This window comes from Vulpes lagopus, chromosome 9 (genome assembly GCF_018345385.1).
Source record: "Vulpes lagopus strain Blue_001 chromosome 9, ASM1834538v1, whole genome shotgun sequence".
Taxonomy (NCBI): Eukaryota; Metazoa; Chordata; class Mammalia; order Carnivora; family Canidae; genus Vulpes; species Vulpes lagopus.
In genome coordinates this window covers 9,960,543-9,976,138 of record NC_054832.1, presented here as the reverse complement: position 1 = coordinate 9,976,138, position 15,596 = coordinate 9,960,543, and positions in this window count along the sequence as shown.

The following is a 15,596-nucleotide window of genomic DNA, read 5'->3' as shown; positions in this document are numbered from 1 at the left end:
AACTTAGCAACCTTGAGTGGTGGGCAGCAGCCACATCATGCAGATGAGCAGCAGCCACTGCTCATCACACCTGAACAAGAGACCCCAGGCAAGAACCACCCAACAAATCATAGAACACCCACAGAAATGTGAGAAAGAACAATAAATTGATACATGTAGCCACTAAGTTTTGGAGCAATGTACTAGTAGGCAACCAACTGATCCTTTTATGCCTGGGATTAAAGGTTCTTCTAGGACAGAGGGGCTCTCAGTGCTAAAAACCTGGATGGTTTCAGGCAAACCAGAGTTAAAACTCTAAAGCTGCAGGTTCAAGAGTCTTAGGTTCAAGAGATACACACAAGAAAGATCATGAAAATCATGGTTCAATTATGCCTCAGAGTTTCATTAAGATTGTTTAAACAATGGGACTCACCAGAAACCCGCATGCCTCCGCTTCTGAAAATTTACAAGGTAGTGCTTGTATGGTCTTCTTTTAATTGTGATTATTACCCTCAGTCTCTGAGAAAGCTCCAGGAGCAGGCTGTGACTATAGTTCTATCTGCAGTTGTACAGAAAATGCCAGGAACAAAGACCTCCGACTCTCTCCGGTCACTGTGGCCTCCCAGAAAAACCTGCTGATTAAAATCCCTCCACCATCGTGGTGGAGTATATAAGAAATAAGCCACTGGATCAAATCCTTTCAGGTTTGAGATGGTCTAATGGCCACAGGTCTAAATAGCTTTCCAAATATCTCTTGATCTCTCTGGATCCCTGATAAAAATCTTTGGATGTCAAGCTCTTCCCCTCCCTGTTCTAACCCTACTTGCAAGTCACCTTCAGTTTTAATCCCTCCCTGTTGCAGAATCAATGGAAGTTCTATCTGTAAACGTGTCAATAACAGTACCCACATCACTATATTTTCAACTTACATAATTATTGATTTCTTATGATTACCATATGGACTCTTGAGGATGACTAAATAATAGATAATATTTATGAGCATTTCCTATGCTCTAGGCACCTAAGTATCTTACATAACTTAAATTATCTTACTTATCCTTCACAAGAACCTTATGGAGTAAGTACAGTCGATTTCTGTTATTCATGGTAGTTATGTTCTAGAAAGTTGATTCTAATTATTCATAGCAGATGTTACTGTCTGCATTAGTGAACATTCAGCTGCTGTTTTTTGGGGAAATACAGGATTAGGATTTGGTTTAGAAATGAGGATTAGGGGAGCTCCTGGCTGGCTTAGTCAGTTGTTGGCCTTTGGCTCAGGTCATGATCCCATGGGGTTTGAGCCCCATGTAGAGCAGGGAGCCTGCTTCTCCCTCTCTCACTCCCCCTGTTTGTGTCTCTCTCTCTCTCTCTCTCTGCTCGCTCTCTCTCATTCTCTCTCTCTGTGAAATAAAGAAATAAAATCTTTTTAAAAAGTTAAAGAGGGACTCCTGGGTAGCTCAGCAGTCATGTGTCTGCCTTCAGCCCAGGGCATGATCCTGGAGTCCCAGGATCAAGTCCCATATCGGGCTCCCTGCATGGAGCCTTCTTCTCTCTCTGCCTATGTCTTTGCTTCTCTCTGTGTGTCTCTCATGAACAAATAAATAGAATCTTTAAAAAAAGAAAGAAAGAAAGAAATTAGTATTAGATTCCTGGGAGCTTCTGATTACAATATTTTTGCCAACAGATCAACACTAACTTTGTTTTATGTATGTCTCTGTTGAAAGATACCTTATTTAATGTATGTGGTTGACTCACTAACATTGAACTCACTGTCAACAGCATTGAAATCAATAACTGAAGCATGTCTAACATGCTTAATTCCTCCAGAAGGCACATCACAGCATTCTTGAGCTCAGGAGCAGTAGTTAGTGCTTCAGCACCACACTGGAGGGCATTTTAAATTGAATTCACTAACAAAAAGCTCATAAATGCAAAAAACATGGCACTGTCTAGACCACAGAAAGGACATTTGTTCACAGTATGAGAGCTGAAAAAGTGGATAGAGCATTGCCTTGTTCAACATCAGCTGGGAACATGCACATCAGGGGACAAATATTTCACCTCACTGCACATGCCGTGAATGATGGTGAGTGCACCACAAGTATGGATTTGGAGCCTGTGAATAAACTTGAGCAAGTAGGTGAATTTGCAAATATGAAATCTAGGAGCAATGAGGATTGGCTGTATAGTGATGCTCATGCCCCACCTTCTACAGGGAAACACAGAGCAGTTAACTAATTTTCTCAAGGTTATACTGCTCACAAATAATAGAGTCAGGATTCAAACTCCAACACCCTGACTCCAGAGGTAAGCTCTTAACCACTATCTATCTCCCATGATACAGTACTTTCTATTGAATGGCATTCATTTCAATCAGCAATAATGAGATATAACAAAGAAATGTAAAATCTCAGTGGCTTACAACAACAGACACTGATTTATCTTGCCACCAGATTTGTAGGTTGGCTGGGATTCTGCTGACCTCATTTAGGCTCAGCTGGGCTTACTTCAGGCTGAAGTTTGGGTTCAGGTCTGCTTCATACTCCATTCTACTTGAATAAGTGCCTACTCAGAGCTTGTTCTTATGACAAACAGCAGAAACACAATAGGCCAAAGTGTTCAACACAATGTATTTAATGCAAACACATTTAAGGCTTGGTCCGTAAGTCCATTAACATTCAAAGCAAGTTACATGGCCACGCCCAAAGAATATGGTTTTATCCACTCTAGTCACAGATTCTACAAGGTCACACGACACAGGGTGCAGATGTATAATGCTAACAAAGAAAGGAGTAAAGACTAGAAAACAATGATTGACTTTTAAACAGAGTTAGATCAAAAAGCATGGCCCTTTGGCCAAGGCCCTCCTCTTTTCTTTCTTTCTTTCTTTCTTTCTTTCTTTCTTTCTTTCTTTCTTTCTTCTCTTTTTTTTACTGAATGTAATTAACATACAGTGCTATATTGGTTTCAGGTGTACAATGCAATTATTTGGCAACTCTATACATTACTTAGAACATCATGATGAATGTTCTCTTAATCCCCATCACTTACTTCACCCAAGCTCCATCCACCCCCCCTTTGATAACCAGCAGTGTTCTCTGTATTTAAGAGTCTGTTCTGTGTTCATTCATTTGCTTTGTTTCTTAAATTCCACATATGAGTAAAATCATATAGTATTTGTCTTTACCTGACTTATTTCACTTAGCATTTTACTCTTTATATCCATTCATCTTGTTGCAAATGGTTAAAATATCATTCTTTGTTATGGATAAGCAAATATGATTGTGTGTGTGTCAGTATAGTACATCTTTGTCCATTCATCTATAAATGGGCTGCTTCCATATCTTGGCTATTGAAAATAATGCTACAATAAACACAGGGGAGCATATATCTTTTTGAATTAGTGTTTTAATTTTCTTTGGGTTCTTTTAGAAAGACAAGTATTCATCTAAACACCTTACCTCAAGCTGAAGGACCACACTCACTTGCCTGATTTGTTTTGTTTCCAAACTGGGATGGGATTCCTCTTGCCCAGAAGATGATCTAGGCAGTGGTATCTTGAATTTCAATTAAAAAAAACAAAGGAAAGATCCTGCAAATATGGTGTCAACTGGACAGAATTGGAAAATCTAAGTATAGTGCCGAAGTAAAGAATAATAGGCTGTCCACATAGAATTGACAATTCAAGAGTCAAAGACAATGCCCTAAGAAAATTGTGAACTGACTAGCCCCTGGCTGTAGTAACTGTATAGAAGGTTCCTGGGACATGGGTTGCTGTATGCACACAAGCTTAAGGAAATTAGCTGAAAGTTGACCACTCAGGCACCTAGCCCTTTGGCCTGTGCCAGTCAATTCCCCTTCTTTCTACCCTCTCCTGCCTTTCAGGAAACACTTATTGGCCCCTTTCTGTCACCTGACTCTTACCTGACTACTGCTGCCTGGACTTCGAACTCAGCATTCCACCTGCTTCATTGCATGAGATACCCCATTCCTGGCTCTTTTATGATCTGATACCTTCTAGGTTGAATCTTACTTAGTCTTCTTTTCTCCTTTAGGACTTGTATTATGTTCTCCTCCTAGTAAGTTGAGGAAAACCTATCTGTATAGTCTTTCATTAATTATTAAACCTGTTACTGTGTGAGCCAGTTAAAACTTGATTTCTTTCATTTGGTTGGTGTTCCTCATTTACCTTGAAACTAGCACTAGGCCAGAGCGGGCAAGATCTGACATGATCTTAAGATCTCATCAAATGACTCCTCTGTGTGGCATTCTGACTAAGTGAAAATCCACTGGATAAGGAATTCAGAGACCTGGGATCTTAGAGTTCATGCTTCACCATTAACTTAATTAATGACTTTGAGTAAATTATTACTCTGCTCCTCTGCAAACAGGTTGGTAGTACCCAATCAGCTCTTTCTCTTTTTTTCCTTTGCTAGTTTCTGTTTTTAAATTCAATTATTTAATTTAAATTCAATTAATTAACATATAGTGTATTATTAGTTTCAGAGGTAGAGTTTAGTGATTCATCAGTTGCATTTAACACCCAGTGTTCATTCCATCAAGAGCCCTCCTTAATGCCCATCACCCAGTTACCCCATGCCCCCACCTACCTCCCTTTTAGCAACCCTCAGTTTGTTTCCTATAGTTAAGATTCTCTTGTGGTTTGTCTTCTTCTCTGATTTCATCTTATTTTATTTTTCTCCCCTTCCCCCATGATCCTCTGTTTTGTTTCTTAATTGTCATATATGAGTGAAATCATATGATAATTCTCTCTCTCTCTGATTGACTTATTTAGTTTAGCATAATACCTTCTAGTTCCATCCACATCATCACAAATGGTAAGATTTCAATTTTTGATAGCTGAGTAATATTCTATCGTGTGTAAATAGACCACATCTTCTCTATCCAATCAGCTCTTCTTAAGTTTCTTTGGTTGCCAAATACATTTAAAAAAATAAAATCTAAGAAGGAAGGTATGAAATGATAAAAGCTGAGCTGTTCTAATTTCATAATGGATATTGGCCAGGGGTAGAAGGGAATGGGGGAGAATCTGCTAGAGCTCCAGCCACTCCACTCCAGCCTCTCCTGCCTGTGTGGTCTAAGGTACCTCTTCAGGATGCTGAAGGCTTCCCAGAATGCAATTTAGAAACTAGTAGATAAGACAGTGTCTTAAATCTAGTTTGGGTCTATATTTCTTTGAATCTTTATTTTCTCTTGGATTATGTATTATATCCCAACTCTTGTAACATCAAATAAAAATTCTAAATATCATTTATTTTCATTTCAGTCCACCAACACAAAAGAATTAAATGAATTATCGGCTGGGTTTTTGCAATCATGATGCCACTCGATAGCCCATGGGACTTGAGTCAAGTCACTCATGCTCCATGTTCTTATCTGTAAAGTGAGGGTCTCAGGTTAGAGTATCTCTAAAGTGCCTTATACCTTCCTCGTTCTAGATTTCAAGCCTTTCTAACCAATACTTCCCCATCTCTTAGCAGCTCATTTGATAACACTCGTGTGAAACGACAAATTATGGTGTAATGAGTAGGCGGGAAGTGTGTGCCCTCACTGCCCTACACAACGAGCCTGTTTGTAAATATCCAAACTTCACATCTCTATGAGGCCCCATTTGTCTTCTGGCATTTCCGATGAGTAAAACAACTCCAAACCAATTTGGAACAGGCAAAATATGTTATCATGAGGTATTTGTTTTCTCGAATGATTGTACTCACAAAGTCTCTCTTTCTCCCTCCCTCCCTCTCTTTAGGTCTGTTCTTTCTGAATAATTATGAGAAAGCTGCAGCTCTGGGATGACACAGATTCCAAACCCACCAAGATGGAGAGCTAATGCACACAGACCACATCACAGAGGAAAAGGAATGATTGTGGAGGACACACAGGAGAAGGGCAAGAAAGATCATGATCAACAGAAACCAAACTCTCATTCCCTCTTCCCCTTCATCGAACTTTCAAGACAAAATACCACAGTACCAGCTCCAGATGGAGACAGAGTGGCCTGTTTGCCATCTGCAGAGATAGAACAGCCCAGCAAAGCTGCCATTTAAAGGTGAAAGTCCTCAGAAATAGAGCTAAATAACATATGTCAGAATTGAGGGATGTGGTATAGACCCTGTGTGGAGACTGGGGCCTCCACTCTGTGGGCAGACTTGAGTGAAAGTGAAATCCTCTGACAACCAGAAAAGAAGTGTAGGGCTTCTTTGGGGCAGGAAATAGAAGACTTGAAGTGAAAATCCCACATTACTGAGGAGGAGGTGGAAGGGAACCAACTACACTTGCCCTGCAGCATTTGGAGATTTTATGGCCCTGAACATAGACATCACCCACTGAAGCCTGGAAATCCCCATTCGGAGAGGCATCTGTTGCATAATTTTAAAAGATTAGGACCGATTCAGAAAGCCAGCCGGGAAAATGCTGCTGAGCATTGTAATTCTTGAGATTCTGTGATCAGGATCATGCTCCAGGGAATGAGGAGAAGCAAGGGATACTGGGTGATACTCTGCTGCCCTCATCCTCATCCTCACTGCAGTGTGTTTAAGAAAGGATGTGGGCTTTGCAGTCAGAAAGACCTGACTTTGCATCTCTTCTCCACTATTCATTGTCTGGGTGGCCTTGGGCAAGTTTCTCAAGTCATTTGTTCTCTGGTGTCTCCATCTGTAAGATAAGGATCAGAGAGGATGACATCGTGCCAGGTTCTCTTGCGAATGATTCAGAAACATTAATTCATTTAGTTCTTATAGCAGCCCTGGACCAAAGTATTGTTGTTAGTCCTATTTTACAAACGAGGAGGAACTCGAGTCACAGAGAGATTAAGTGACTCACTCAAGATCACACGGCTAACTAATAAGCAGCAGAACTGTGAGTTCTGGAAATGGAAGTCTGGAGTACCCAGCCAGACCACATGGTACTTCTGATCCCGGAGGGGGTGTTGGAAGGCTCCCAACACAGTGGTTCATATTAGAAACTCAACAAATATTGGCATGTTGGCTTTCCTTCTAATCAATCATGTGTTCATTTAATAAATATTTATGAAAATGCTATTACGTGCCTGAAATCAAGCCAGATAATAATAGCATTTTTACTCTGTATTAACACATTTACTTCTCATAATTCATAGCACCTCAGATATCAATGCTGACATCACTTGGGGGTTTTGTTCTTGCAGTTCCCTTTGCTAGAAATGCTTTCCCCCTCAACAGGTCTGCATAGTTCACTTTCATGCCATTCAGGTCTCTGGGACTTTCCCTAAACACCATATCTGAAACAATGAACATCATCCTCTCTCTCTGACCCTGCTTTATTTTCCTTTAGAATATATAAAACACCTGGCATTACTATATTTCCCCCTCTATTCTCTGTCTTTCTCACAGTGATAGAAGCTTCATTAGCGCAGGAATTTCACCTGTTCCATATCACCAGCCCCTGGGAGACACATATTTGAGGCATAAGTGAATGACTGTCTCCATTTTACAGCTGCATAAGTGGAGACAGAGAAGTTCCTGAAATGGACCCACGGTACAAAGCCAGAAAGTGCCAGAGGTGGGCTCCAAAAGCAGGCAGCCCCATTGGAGCCAGTGTTCTTCCTACCATGCCACATTGGGGGATACAAAAACACACAACACAGCTCCCGCCCTCAAGGATTCCACAGTGCAATGTCGGACAGGCTCACACACAATAACTCTAGTGCATGATGCATGTGTCCATTGACCCAACATGCATGGAACACCTGCCAATTACAAGGTACCATGAATATCACTATAGGGACACAGAACCATGTGAAAGAGACTCTGTACTCACAGGGCTTAAGATTTAATGGACTGAATAGGGTATAAACAGTCAAGAAAAATATAGGACAAGTGAAAAGGATAAACATTAATTGAAAGCAAAAGTTGTATGTACAGAGTGCCTAAAAACTTATTTTTTAAAGAATTGGGGGTGGTGGAAGAGTCAACAAGGGAGGCAGTATTTTATTTAGTCTTTCACATTCTGTGGGATTATAAGCAAGGGTTATAAGCAGAGTGTATAGCCAGAGAAAACGAACTGAAGGATGAAAAAAGAACAGGAATCTTTTTAAGAACTTTATGGAAGGGGCAGCCCGGAGGCCCAGTGGTTTAGCGCTGCCTTCAGTCCAGGATGTGATCCTGGAGACCCAGGATCGAGTCCCACGTCAGGCTCCCTGCATGGAGCCTGCTTCTTCTGGCTATGTCTCTGTGCTCTCTCTCTCTCTCTCTCTCTCTCGTAAATAAATTAAAAAAATAATTTTTTGGAGGGAAAAGAGACATCAAAAAATGTGTTGAGACAAAATCATGAAGTTATTTAATTTCCATGCTAGGGAGTTTGTACTATATTCTGTAGGTTATATAATATTGGGGGAGGTCTTCATGGAAAGCAGTGGCACCTTTGAGAGATGTAACAGGCAGAAGGTAAGAAATGTAAGAGCAGGAAGTAGGTACGAGCGGTAGGTAAGAACAGTAGTAGGTTATCTAGGTAATAGGATGGAGACTCAATGTAGGAGAGGGAAAGCGAGGAAAGAAGGAAGAGGAAGTTGCATCTGAATGAGGAGGTCCAATCTCCATGCCTCCAACTTAGGGGTTGAGAGAGAGGAATGAGTTCAAGAGTTTGCATTTTGAAAACCAGCTATATGAGACGGTAACTCTTTTAAGTGAAATTGAAAACACAGAAGGAAGGGAAGTGTCTGAATTAAGAGCTGGAGGAGAGGCAGCTAATCAACAGAAGAGGGGCCAAAGCTTGGGCAGGAGAGCGAAGGTACAGTGGGCAGCCCACTCACTGCTCCTAACCTGATTCCTTTAGGTGGTTCCTGCACTTTCCCACCTCTTCCCACACCACAGCACCTGCAGAAAATGATAGTATTTGTAGGGCATACTGGGTAAACAGATGAAGCTGGTTGTGCCCTGAAAACCTCAAGCTGGCCAACTCCGCCACCCAAACCTCTGCCAATGCATATTTGGCCACCTGTAAAATGTTCGGGGCAGATGCTTGGGCCTTAAGACAGCAAGTGAAAAGCACTGTCATATAGGATTTAGAGTTGAGGGAGCTTTACTTGTAAATAAGCAGATAGTTCTTAATTTATAGGGAATGTCCTACCCCCCCTTGCAGAAACTATTCATGTGGCTTTAGTTTTTCTATCAGCATGTGGACAGCTACATAGCAATTCTGAGGGGAAGGAAATGTGGTATTTAAAATGGCAGACTGATATGCTATTTTGGAGGCTGGGAATCATTTGATCCAGGGTCATTCTATGTTCATATCCTTTATTGAAATGTGCATCACTTATCTTTTGTGAAGGGCTATCTGGAACTTACGGAGATTTAAGAGAGATTTTAAAACAATTGGCAATAGTTACATTTGGCTACTTAGCTTTCTTCCTTTCCTTCCTTCTTTCCTTTTTCTCTCCCTCCCTCACTCCTTTCTTTCTTCCTTCCTCCACTTCTTCCTCCACTTCTTCCTCCCCTTCTTCCTCCACTTCTTCCTTCCTTCCTTCCTTCCTTCCTTCCTTCCTTCCTTCTTCCTCCTTCTTCCTTCTTCCTTCCTTCCTTCCTTTCTTTCTTTCTTTCTTTCTTTCTTTCTTTCTTTCTTTCTTTTTTTCTTCTTTTCTTCTTTTCTTTCTTTCTCTCTTTCAACTCCAAGAGACTATTAGGGCTTCAAGCCACAATCGTGGGCTTAGAACATTTGAAACATTTGGGAAAAAGGCTTTGTTTTTTTCCCCTCTCTAAAAGTCATATTTATTTTCTGCATGATGGACAAAGGGACTACCTCATTCACTATGCTCCAATGAAGTCATAAACACATGTTTGGACATTACCTCAGCTCATCATCTCTGCTTTAAGGAGATAATGAAAGGGATCAGAACACTTGCCTCTTTTCTAGCCATGAGTTTCAAGTGATCCTTAGTGTGTCTACCTTAAGTCCTAGTGAGTTCTGTCAACTTGAGGTCCACAACCAAATGGAATCATTAAGGAGAAGAGAGGAGAGTCTTACCTTTGGTGGAAGGCTAAAAGCAATGCAGATCATTTCCGAATGTTGCTTAGCATTGTCTTGGATAAGAAGTAGGGGGACATTATTGCTTTTACTTAGTCTTGAATCAAAGAAAAGCATGGCTGAGAAAGGGAAGCCAGCCCTAAGCTTTGGATACTTTTAGAACACTTGAGGTCACCGCTCTTCATCATCTTCATCACAAAAATAATGAGATTGGACTAACCACTGGTTTTCCAAAAGGGCCTCACTGGTGCTCCTCAATGGCCCCTGGTGATTTCTGGAATGTATGGAGGCAGAGCCAACAGGATAGGTGGCAGCAGGTAGCCTGTCCCAACTCCAACAGAGCAGCCCCTCTGCCTTTTGTGGGATACCATGAGCTTCCCATTAGATCTCATTTGAATAAAAGGGCCAGTTGCTTGATAAACCTTTGGAAGCCATCACACACAACAATAGCTAAAGGCCATGTGGTTTTGCTGTGGCAGTGACATCCAATTTTAGGTTCCTCCCCCAGAAATCTAAGCTGAGTTCAACTTGTCCAAGTGTTCTAAACCTTGTAACTAAAAAATTGAAATCTTTATGGTTTCTATACAAAATTTCCAAGTTATTCTGAAATATAGCCTCTCATTTTTTCCTGGGGTTTCTACCAACTGCCTGTTTTGGTAAACATAACAGGTTCAATGTGTGGCTTAAGGAATTATGTGTTTTGAGGATATTCAAGCCCACTGCTGAATTCCCCAGGTGAGAACAGTTTCATACACGATAATAAAAATCTAAAAATATATTTACCTTATGATCTGGTTATTGTGCTTGGGATACCTATTCTGGAGAAATAAACATGGGAAAAGCATAGGGCTATCCTGGCAGCATTGTTTATATGGAGGAAAATTGGAAAAAACCTGAATGCTTAACAATAGGGACTGGATTAAAAGTAGTAGGTACATATGATGGAGTAGAGGTTCAGAGAAGTAAACTATGTCGACATGCAACAGCAGGAGAAGATCTCCAAATAGTTCTTTTAAGTTAAAAAGAAAGTGAGAAAATTTTACATGCATTACTAAGCATATATGTGAATTGAAAATTTATACTATATACTTTCTATGGTTTTGTATGTATAGTATAGAAAACATTGGAAGGGGGTACCTGGGTGGTTCCGTCGATTAAGTGGCTGTCTTTGGCTAGGTTCATGATCCCAGAGTCCTGCAATGGAACCCCGCATCGGGCTCCCTGCTCAGTGGGGAGCCTACTTCCTCCTCTCACTCCACTGCTCCCTCTGCTTGTGCTCTCTCTGTCAATTAAGGAAGTAAAATCTTAAGCAACAACAACAACAACACTAGAAGGATTCATCCAAACTCAAAATAATGCCATCCTTCAATGGGTATGTGTGAGTTTAGGAGTACTTGAGAGAGGAGTGTGTATAGAGACAGTGGTTAACTAGGACTTTAAGCCTTAACTAAAAATGCTCTAGATGTTTTTGAAAAGAGTAAATACAACCTGCATATGTATTACTTGTATAACTTAAAAAGTATTAACATGTATAGGGAAAAAATGACTGGAAGCCAGTGGGCCAAATGTCAATGTTTATTCTGATGAGAATATATATTAGTGTTTCTCCATATCTTTTTCTATGTTTTTAAAATTTCGTAGGCCACCATTGAAGCTTCTATGTTTAAAAACTAAATATTCATTAAGACAGGGCTTGTGGTGTGTGGTGCTTGCTTGCAATTAATCCAGTATCCACTGATCAGCTTCCAGCAATGGACCCTGGAATCATTTGGTGGCCACTAGCCGTGTCCCCTTAGCGTGAGGAGACAGTGAAGCAGGCTTGTATGAACAAAGAATTGGACTGGGTGAGCCTTAGAAACTCAGTGGACACAGAATCTCTTTCCAGCAGAGGGGGAGCAAGAAAAAGATGGTGGGGGAGCAAAAAAACAATTAAATGTTGTCCCCTCTGATCATGTTAAAAAGCAATCCAGGAAGCAAGGCAGAGAGACCAGAACTGATTGATGGAGAAGATAGAAGATACTTTGACTGAGATTGAGCAGAAGAGGGAATTGCAGGTATTGTCAAAGATTTGTGCATCTGAGGGAGGTGTGGGATGCTGGGAAGCTGCATACCAAAGCAATAAACATAGCCCAAATCTCTTAGAAATACTTGGGAGAAGGAATAAAGAACTAATGTACACACTGAAGTCACCCCAAAATTCTCTGGCTCCAGAGTACCTCAAGCAGTCTGCATAGATAGTGCTTATAGACTGCTTGAGGTACTCTGGAGACTAAACTCTAGGAAACAAACCGAGAGTCACTGGAGGGGAGGTGGGTAGGGGGATGGAGTAACTGGGTGATGGACATTAAGGAGGGCACCTGATGTGATGTGATGTGATGTGATGTGATGAGCACTGGGTGTTATATGCAACTGAAGAATCACTAAATTCTGCCCCTGAAATGAGTAATATACTATTTGTTAACTAAATTGAATTTCAGTAAATAATTTTTTAAATAGGATAGCCCAGAGTATTTCCTGCTTGCTGAAGTTCTTAAAATAACTTTCTGTCAAGAGGACTTATACTCTATTTCAGGAATTAGCAAAGGTCTGAGAAGAAAAGCTATGCTACCTGACAGTTTCCCTTGAAGACAATGCCCAGAGGGACTTTGCAAAAATCTGAACTGAGTATGACAGGATGAGTCTAGATGCCCTCTGGTGCAAAATTAGCCCCTTTGGACAATGTCTAGGATGGAACTTACTACATTGTGTTATAATTATTGGATTCCCCAACAAACTCACCTCCTGAAGGCCAAGGAATGATATTATTCATCAGTATTGTCAAGTACCTGGTATAGTGCTTGGCCCATAGAATATTTAATATATGGTTTCTACTGATGGATGATTTATGGCATTCTTAACTAGAGTTGTATGCTTACATCATCCAAAATCTGTTCTCCCTCAAAGCTACACGGCTTTTCACAAGCCTTACTTCTTCTTATCTATGTATTTGCAAAATGAGGCTAATGCATCCGTCATTTCTTGACATGAGTCATTTCAGCTGACATAGCTCAGACAGGCACATCTTCCAAACATGAACTGTGGCTGTGTGCCATTGGCTGGTTGGGTGGTAATGAATTAACTGTCTACAGCACAAAGATTGAAAATTCAGTCCCTTCTTCTGTGGATTTTTTTTTTTTTTTGGTGTTTCAGAGAAGATTGTCCTAAGAAGGGTTAAAAAGAGCGTTCTTATGCTTCTGGACCCTGAGTTAGCAAATGAGGGGGCCAGGTATTTTAGCAAGCAAGAAGTACAAAGAAAACTTCACCATGTCAGGGCTGGGGCTCAGTGCTAATCTCGTTGATTAGAAAAAGAAACACTAGTGCAAAGCCAAAGGAATAGAGACAGAAGAAAAGGTTTTGCTTATGGGGAGGTGGTGATGGAGATGAGAGACATCAAAACAAAAAGAGAGACTCAGACTCACAGAGAGACACACAAATAGCAAAGATGAAGCCCATTCTCTAACACTGATTTCACAGCTGGTATCCCAGGCACTGTGTTAAGTACTCTAGACAGAAACATAAAAAGATGTGGCCCTGCTTTGGAGGCACACACATGAATGCCAAAGGAAGGAAGTTGGGTGGGTGTGGGGGGTTATGGTAGAGGCCAAGATTGGGGGTAATTAGAGAAAGTTCTGGAAAGTTGAGGTTAGAGCACATGTGTTCTGAGCAGAGGATAAAAAGTGTTCTGAGCCATAAATATATGAAAGTGTATGACACATTTGGGGATGGTCAAGTTATCTGAGAAGAAAGCAAGGAGGGGGAAAAACAAGACAGACAAGGGACACCACTTGGGTTTCACAGAAAGAGTTTTAAATATTTATCTGAGGTCAAGATGGGCTGTGAACTTTTTTAATCAATCAATGTCTGTGTTTTAGAAGGAGGAAAACATTTTGGACATGCAGAGGAAAAAACAGAAACATACACATTTCCTGTCTGAGAGTGCAGTTCTTAGTGGATTAAAGTCAGTTTGATGAGTGTCCTAACCCCAAATACTGAAATATCCAATAATCATACTCTCATGAAATTCCTAAGTCTGTTGTGTGTTATTCTCATGCCCTGGAAGTCTGGGGATGAAGAGTCATGCGCTCTCAATCTGGTGTCCACATAGACCTCATGCTGGCCTGGCCTCTGGTTGACAGAGAAAGGAAGAGTGTGACCCAGCCAGATAGCAAACTCCTGACCAACTTCAGTCAGGACTTGGCCCTCATGGCTGGCAGATCCCTGCTGCCAGCCTGTCTTGCTGCCCTTGCTGGCAGCTCTATGGCAACAATTTAGTGAATTGCCTCATTTGACAGACCCAGAGTAAGAGCCCTTTTACCCACTTCCATTTTCTGGAGGCAGACTCAACTGGCACCTACAAGGCTTCCTGGTAGCAGAGAAGCATGAACTGGGCTTTGGAGCCAGGAAAACTGTTCATTTCCCACGTTCTCCAGAGAGAGAGCCAACAGCTTTGGGGCTTCACCTAACCACATGCCAAGTGCTTACTGGGAGCTCCTTGAGTTGGAAGGCATCTAGGTAAGCTGGGGTTCAAGCTCCAACACCCCCCTTCCTGGGTATGTGACCTTGATCAACTTAAAGCCTTTATACATATTTCCTCATGGGTCAAGTAAAGATAATGATGGCACACACTCTATCATGTCACCATGAAGACTAAATGACATAATGAGGGTTGACATAGTTCCTGGTGCATGGTAAGCACTTAATGAATGTTGGCATTTAATATGGGTTACTCTCATTATTATTTGGAATGGTGACCACATATTTATTTTTGTATCCCAGAACCTAGCATAACACTTGATACCTACTTGTCACTTGACCTTCTGTTACCCATAGCTCTAATAGACATCAGATGCCAAAGAAGAGTTTCACCTCCTCAAGTGTAAAATGAAGCTATCTATGCTTACTTCACACATGCTATTGTGTGCAGGACACAGGATGACTTAAAAATGAAGACCCTAACCTGCCTTTTTGAATAAGGCAAGCCACCAGAGGTAGCATTGGTTAGTTAGCATATCTAACTGCATCAGGATCTCGAGAGCCAGCACCAGTACTGGTCCCAACAGGCATGTCATGCCCATTTATTGGTAAAGAAACTGAGTCTCAAAGATCAGAGAGGTAGAAAGGAACAAGACCAAGAGTGGAGAAACCAGATTCCAATTCCAAGTAGTGTATTTTCATTTTCTTCCTCAAACATGATGTTTATGAAGAAGTAACACAAAACAAAGTTTCTACATATTGCCTAAGTACCCTTGTAAATAAAATAAGATGAATGCCTTTTGAATATAAAATTTCAAGCTGCTTCTTCTTCTTCTTCTTCTTCTTCTTCTTCTTCTTCTTCTTCTTCTTCTTCTACTTCTTCTTCTTCTTCTTCTTCTTCTTCTTCTTCTTCTTCTTCTTCTTCTTCTTCTTCTTCTTCTTCTTTCTTCTTCTTCTTTTTCTTTCTTTCTTTCTTTCTTTCTTTCTTTCTTTCTTTCTTTCCTTCTTCTTCTTCTTCTTCTTCTTCTTCTTCTTCTTCTTCTTCTTCTACTACTTCTTTGGATTTTTGTATCCCTTTTATATAT